The sequence below is a fragment of the Nicotiana tabacum genome, chromosome 11 (assembly GCF_000715075.1).
Source record: "Nicotiana tabacum cultivar K326 chromosome 11, ASM71507v2, whole genome shotgun sequence".
In the NCBI taxonomy this organism is placed as follows: Eukaryota; Viridiplantae; Streptophyta; class Magnoliopsida; order Solanales; family Solanaceae; genus Nicotiana; species Nicotiana tabacum.
Window position 1 is genome coordinate 177,101,300 of NC_134090.1, and position 8,307 is coordinate 177,109,606.

Here is an 8,307-nt window from a genome sequence, read left to right on the forward strand (position 1 = left end):
ACACTAAGTGCCTACCTTAAGACTTGTTTTCTTAAAATTGAAATCCTTCCAAACTCCAAAGACAAATCTTACAGAAAACATTTCTTTCTGAAAAAAATAGTTTTATGTTTTTCTTTTCTCGACTTAATTTTCACCATTCAAATTGATGTATTGTCATCAGAAGCGGATCCATAATTCAATGTTTATAGGTTGTTGTAAGTGGGGAGGTGGATCCGCCCCTGACTCTCGTGATCGGCAATTAGTGGGATAGATTCCTAAACAACCATTTTTTAGTTCGTGTAATTTAAAATTAGCAGTTATCACGGAATTTCAAATTCTACAAGTAAAATTCAGAAAATTGTGAGTTTCTCTTGAGAAAATTTAAAACTCTATGATAGTGACTATTCAATAATTGCCGACTAAAAATGACTAGCTCGTGCTATTACCGGGATTGACCTCATTCAACTAACCTCCTCAAATTGATTGACTCGCAAATTTTACGATAAAAGTTTATCCGCACCGAGTATACCAAATTATATCAGTTTATCATATTTAAGTGATTTTATTAGGTGGAAACATATATGTTTTAATCATAATTAAGTGTTGTGATATATTTATTAATGTTATATAAACATTAGTAGTAAGTAAATGTTTATCCAAATTCAATTCATGGACCCAATACGTGATGGTACAAGCCAAGGTGTGATAGGCACTAAAAAACGTGCTATAATTTTTATCGATGAGTCAAATGACAGAAATCCCCCCGGGGAAGGGACAGTGTGGGGGGGAGGGGGGCAAGGGGGTTGGGAAGTGGGGATATATTTATGCTAAGCTTTGTAACCTTTGTGATCAAGTCTATGGTCCAAAACTAATTTATAGGGGCGGCTTAACGATATTTGTTGCCTAAATCCGAACTTTGACAAACGATTTTAATTTTTTTAAATATGTATATATTTAATTAAGTCTATTTTTCTAGCTTCAAAGTTATTAAATTTTTTGTAATAATTTTTTTTCCAATTGATAATATAGGTAATCAATTTGAAAACCGCCTACTTTATCAAAAAAAAATACTTTTTGTTGCTTATAATACTTGATGTAATACTTGAAATTTCAAAGAGAAACAAAAAAGAATCTCAATTTACTTTATTTTTAATTTGGTTCTTGATTCTTTTTTTTAGTTTATTTTATAAAGGCAGTAAAAACTTTATTATTAAACTGGCTCTTGATTATCGACCAAAAACACATCGAAAATGATGGGTTGATTTTTTATTTTATTTTTGGTTAGTATTAAAAATCAATCTATGTGGTCAATTTATTGACTGAAAAAAATATAAGATTTAAAATAATTGATCGAACTCGGTCGAACTTTTTAAACTCCTCAATTATAAAATGCATCTTTCGGGAATAGCTAAATACGAAATAATTATAATTTTAAATTTTATACTGAGGTTAGTATCTTAATCCCGGTAACCAAATGTCCTTAGCTCCCGTTTTGGCCATAAAATTTGGAAGCATTTTTTCGAATATGTTTTTAAATAGTATCTGATTTTTTTTCATAGATTTTAACTATTTTTTGCCAAATTTTGAAAATAAAGTCTTCAAATCCCAAAAAAATAACTCTCTGAGTAGTTTTGAAGTTATCGAAATTTTTTACTCATAAAACTTTAAATTCTTTTCAAGTAAAATGCATATCCAAACACACTTTTGCGGGAGGTCACGGGTTCGAGTTGTAAAAACAGTCTCTTGCAAAAATACAGGGTAAGGCTGCGTATAATAGATCCTTGTGGTCCGGCCATTTCATGAAACCCGCGCATAGCGGGAGCTTAGTGCACTGGGTTGCCTTTTTATAGAGGTTATAAAGTCTCAATTATAATTAATTTACTTCATTTCAAAGCCACACAAATACTACTACTGGTTCAAATGACAAGTTTCAAAAGTTTTATAGCAACATAAATATTATGATATATTTATGATCACAAGTTCAAAAATGTTACTCTCTCTATTAATTTTCATGTCAAGTCTAACTACGACAAACAAATTGTAACCTTCTGATTTACATTGCATTTTTATACAGCAAAAGGTGATCCTAATGACAAAGTCAATAAGAGATGAAGCCATAGCTGCACTCTACCGCAGCCTTTCCCCAGAAACAATTTGTATTGCGGACTTAGGTTGCTCCTCTGGACCAAACACTTTTCTCGTAATTTCCGGACTCATTAAAACTATTTATGAAGAATGCAAAAGCAATGGCCAAAAACAGTCGCCGGAATTTCATGTTTTCTTGAATGATCTTCCCGGAAATGATTTCAATACCATTTTCCGGTCGTTGCCGGCGTTCTACGAAGATTTGAGGAAACATATGGGAGATGGATTTGATCCTAATTGCTTTGTTACCGGAGTTGCTGGTTCATTTTATACTAGACTTTTTGCTTCTCAGAGTCTGCACTTTGTCCACTCCTCTTACAGTCTCCACTTCATTTCTCAAGTACGTTTCATATATAATATAATATATTCCCTCCGTTTCATTCGGCACGGAGTTTAAGAAAAAAGAATAAGACTTTTAAAACTTATGGTCTTAAAAGCTTAAGGGGTAAAAAGTTTGTGGGGCCATGACATTTGTGTGGCTGTAAAAGCTTCTTATTAAGGGATGAGTAAAATGAAAGAGTTTAAAGTTGAATTATTTCCAAATTTAGAAATGTGTCATTTATTTTGGAACAGACTAAAAAGGAAAGTATCTCATTTAATATGAAATAGATGGAGTAATATAATATAATATAATATAATATTCGTATTTGGAGCATATGATTGCACTCTTTGACTAGGAAAACAAATACAGATGTGGTTTTAATAGGTCAAATATAAGATACAATTATTTCGGGTGTGTTGCATTTTACACCCTTAATGTTTGTCCCACTTTGTGATATGCACTATGTCTTATTTTCTTTTATAATTTTTTTTCATGAGAGTAAAATAGGAAATATAAATAATAAGAAAAATGACATAAAATTAAAAGATAAGGCTTCGTCGCTTAGGAGTTAGGAGAGAACCAGCAAGTTTTGCAAGGTCTTGTATTTTTGCTTGAATTATTTTTGAAATTTTATAGCTTCTTTTAATTTGTACTTCCTATTTTGTCCTCATGGAGAAAATTTATAAAAAAGAGTGATTTTATTATTTTGCAAGTAATTAAATAAAAAGATCGGGGTTCAAATCATTTTAAAAAATAGGACATGGTGAAAATCACAAAATATGACACTCATTACAACAACACCAACAACAACAACTCAGTATAATCCCATTAGTGGGGTCTGGGGAGGGTAGTGTGTACGCAGATCTTATCTCTACCATGGGTAGAGAGGCTGTTTCCAAATAGACCATCGACATCATTCCCACCAAGAACTTTCTACCTTGTTCTTGGGGAGACTCGAACTCACAACCTCTTGGTTGGAAGTGGGAGTAGCTTACCATCAGAGCAACCCCTCTTGACACTCATTAAAGGTGCAAAATGCAACAAATTTAACAACTGTACATATCTAGGGATGGCAAATGGGCAGGTCGGGTCGGATATGGATAAGTCAAAATGGGTAATGCAAAAAATGGATAAATTATCTTACCCGTCCCACATTTAAAAGGATAAAAAGGGTTAACTGACGGATTATGACTAATCCCTGGGAGAATTCTTAGTCTCCCAAATTTGAGGAATCTCCAATTTGAGACTTTACAAATGTAAATGTTAAACTCATTGATTATCCATTTTCTAAGTGGATAATATGGTTTTCATCCATATTTGATAAATTTTTAAATAGTTTGTTATCCAAAACATTTTTTAATAAATAATATGGGTGAAAACTATTTTCTTTTAACTATTTTGCCACCACTAAATGTATCTAACCACTTTTCCCCTCCATACAAGATTGTTTAGGAGCATGCATGAATTGACTTAGCGTTTGAACTGCAAAGATATTTCTGGCCTAATTGTTTTTCTAGCCTAATTAATCATGGTTAAGCATGTCATTCTTATCAGCTGCTATCTTTCCAACCGCTTTAACAAATTTATGTTGAACGAAATTTTGTCTCTATAGTTATAAGGTAAGGGTAACGTCTGCATATACATTATTCTTTTAAGAACTTGCTTTTCAGATTACACTGGATTATTGTTGTAATTTCAATCTTTAATTTTGCTTTTTTAAATTATTATTTGAAATCATTTGTATATATAGGCGTCAGAAGCATATAGGACTTATTGTTGTTATTGTAGGTTCTACATGTTTAATTAAACGACTTACGGGTCGAATATATACACAATAAGAACATCTTTATTTTGAACAGCTAACATAAGATTTGAATTCATGAATTGTGATATATAGGTGCCTGATGGTATAGAGGATAACAAGGGAAATATTTACGTGTCAAGAACAAGTCCAACAACTGTGGTTAAAGCATATTATGAGCAATATGAAAGAGATTTTGTAACTTTTCTTAAGTATCGTTCAAAGGAATTGGTGAAAGGAGGACGTATGATATTGACAATGCTAGGTAGGAACAATGAAGATCTGTGGAGCCTCTGGTCATGGCCCTCAAAGAGTTAGTTGAAATGGTAAAACTAAACAAATTTTAATATTATATACATATCGTACACATATAAATACCAATTTTAAAAAAAATAATTTGCATATTCCTTAATATTTTGACTATGTCATGATATTTCTGTAGTTATAAGAGCATGTCATTAGGGCCGTAACGGTTCAGTGAGCTCCGTAGTTTCTGCCCAAAGGTAATATACATATTAAGAAATCCACTAAATACTTATAAATACCTGATTGTGAACTCAACTATCATATTACACATTAACTTGAGGTCGTTGTAGCCGTGTAGGTACTAATAGACTTAAATCGCAGATCCGCCTTTGTATGTCAGTAATGGTACAAGAAGTTTAAGCTAAATCAGTTTTAAATATTAAAAGTTTACGATTTGTGAAAATTCAGTATCACGTAAAATAGAGCAGAAGGAATATAACATTTGAATTTCAAATTGCCAATCCAACTTATTATGAACGATAATTTTTTAATTGATCTAATAGTATAAAAAAATTATTATTAATATATAGAAGTTAAACTCATAGTGTATTTTCATTATTAATATGCAGGGTTTAATAGAAGAAGAGAAAGTAAATTCATTCAATATTCCTATATACCATCCATCTCCTGCAGAAGTGAAGTATAAAGTTGAAAAGGAGGGATCTTTCACTATTGATGTCTTGGAAAATTCAGAATTTCATATTGATGTTTCTGATGAAGCCTGCAGTAATACAGGTCGGTTCGGTGTACAAGGCGACTCACATTTGTGTAGGGACCGAGAAAAGGTCACACCCCAAGATTGCATCAATAGTGACAATATGGCAAATAGCTTGAGACCCTTGGCTGAGCCTTTGCTTGTCAGCCATTTTGGTACTGAATTGAATATGGATCAAGTGTTCAACAAGTGCAGAGAAATCTTTGTCAATTGCATGGCAAAAGAGAAGACTATATTCACAAATGTCATCATCTCCATGACCAAAAGAAACTGGGGCTATACTCTACCTTTGTTATTTCGTGCTTTTAATTTAAGGAGATGGTGTCTTAATTTGGTTATTTTAAACATGAAGAATAAACCCAAACAACCATCCACCTAATCGCTTAAATTAAAAATAGTCGGTGGATATATAATATATGTATAATTCATATGTTATAGGTGTATAATCATTGCATATTCCATTTATTAAACAGTGAATCTGGCCGGCTATTTGTGTTGAATTAGGTAAGAAGAAACCCAATACAAATAGTAGAATTGAAACTGCTATAAGCCTATAACTACTAAGGCAACAAATAAATCAAGGGAGGAGAAGAATACGATTAGTATGATTTTTTTTGAATTTCCGGCAAGAATTCCTTTGGGTTTGCGTGAATTGGCGGACTAATCACCACGTAGGGATGCTCCTATGGCTGTCAAATTTGGCCCAAGACCAAATGACCAGCCCAAAGTTGATTGATTATTGATCCGTCCATTTATTAAAGTTATCATATCTTGAACCAATCCATCTCACCCATTTAAAGTTGGGCTAATCTTTAGCCCAAATTGATACATGAGTAATTTTGTCAGAATGTCTTACAAAAAAAATTTTTATGATATGTTAATATATGACCATAACCATAAAAAAGTTTTATTTAGTAATTATATAATTTATAAGAAATAATGCATATTAATTAAAGCTTGATAAGAGTTGGGTAGGTTGGGTTATGACCCGAATTTTAGTCCATCTTGACCTAAACCATCTTAGGCCAAGTAATTTTTGGACGGATCTGTTGACCCACTCAATTATTGACTCAACCTATATTGACCCGCCCAAAGGCAACCCAACCCACCCATTTGACACCTCTAGATTTTTCAAGGACCGGTAGTACAAATCATGAGCAGCTAAGATTAGAATTTACAAAGCTAGTATAAAATAAATACATCAAATGTACATAAACAAATCTTTATGAATCTAAGGCTACCACGAACAAGAGGCAATTACAAATGAAACGCAGGTACGTTTTCAAATACAGCTCCTGCCGAATACAACAACATCAGCAGCCAATATCTGCACTCAAAGTGCAGAAGTGTAGTATGAGTACAACCAACTCCATGTACCCAATAAGTAACAAACCTAACCTTAGGTTGAAAGTAGTGACGAGTTGGAGCAAAAATCGGGTTCAACACCAATAGCCAACAACAATTCATAACAACGTAAAGCAAGTAATAAAAGAAGTAACTCGGAGATAAAATGCTTAGTTTTTTCATAGTATCCCGAAAAATATTTTCGCTTTTCAAGTATATCAGTGAAAACCCAAATCCTCAACTGTCACGACCTAATTTCTCTCACCGTGAGTTGTCGTGATGGCACCTAGTCTCCACAACTATGTAAGCCTAACACTTTGCGGAAATAAAATAAAAGCATGAATATTAACTACTAACAGTAACAAATATCTAATAAGTAATTGAATGTCACTCGACATATACAATTATCACCTCTAAAATTTACCAAACAATTTCCAAAACCCGGAATACCGTAAGTCACAAGCTACTAAGGAGTCTTAAATGTTCTATACATCATTTCTATAGAAAGAAGGAAAAATAAACATGGGGGGATAAAGGGGACTCCGAGGATCTGCGGGCGCGGGCATATGTACCTTAAAGTCTCTAATAAGCAATAGCGACTGCAACTAGTGATGAGGCTGGTAAGATGAACCTAGATCTGCACACGAAAAATAAGTGCAGGAAAAGGCGTGAGTACTCCACAATAGTACCCAGTAAATACCAAGTCTAACCTCGATCGATTAGTGACGAGATCAGGTCAGAGCCCTACTGGTATATACATTGTAAAATAAGGCAGAATAAATTATCGTAATAGAATAAAGAATAGAATTTAAACATAATGAAATCATAGAAGACATCAGCTCAGTACACAGAGATAACAACAGGGGGATCTCCTAGGATACCATCCCGTAGTCCCAAATGTAAATATGTAGGGGGATCTCCCAGAATATTGTTTTGTAGTCCCAAAGTAAATATGTAGTGTAGGGGAATCTCCCGAAATACCGTTCTGTAGTCCCAAAGTAAATATGCAGTACATGGGGATCTCTCGGAATATCATTCCGTAGTCCCAAGGTAACTATGCAGATCAAATAGTAGAAACAACAACTACAACACAAAATCCTATAGTTTAGACTAAGTATAAGTCAAGGAAAAACAGGAAATTTCCCTAAACATGCTGAACATAGTTCAGATAAGCAATTAAGGAAAGTAGGCATGTTATTTCAAGCTAGCAGGGTACTACACATGCTAATATAACTGAAATAAGAAGAATAACATGTTATTACTCTGTGAAAATCGGGTTTTGACAATAATTAGCCCGTGTACATACTCATCACTTCACATACACGGTGCTCACATATCAAAACAATACCAAATTTTAAGGGAAATTCCCCACACAAGGTTAGGCAAGACACTTACCTCGAACCAAGCTTAAATCAATCCGTAATAATGCTCTTTTCAGGAATATCCAGTTCAGGATGGCCCAAATCTAGCCAATTAATTACATAATGTAAATATAGCTACAAGAAATTAATCTAGCTAATGAAATCAAAGCTAAGGTAAGAAAATATAAAGACGCCCAAAAAGCCTCCCCGGGCCCGCGTCTCAGAATCGGGTAAAAATCACAAAATATGAACACCCATTCACTCACGAGTTCGCTCGTACCAAAATTATCCAAATCCGATGTCAAAATCCCAATCAAAACTCGAAATCTTAGTT

At 33.5% G+C, this 8,307-nt stretch overlaps 1 pseudogene; it reads left to right on the top strand.

The window, feature by feature from the left end:
* Positions 1 to 1,897: 1,897 nt before the first annotated feature.
* LOC107815369 (S-adenosyl-L-methionine:benzoic acid/salicylic acid carboxyl methyltransferase 2-like) lies at positions 1,898 to 5,647 on the top strand (annotated as a pseudogene).
* Positions 5,648 to 8,307: the final 2,660 nt, after the last annotated feature.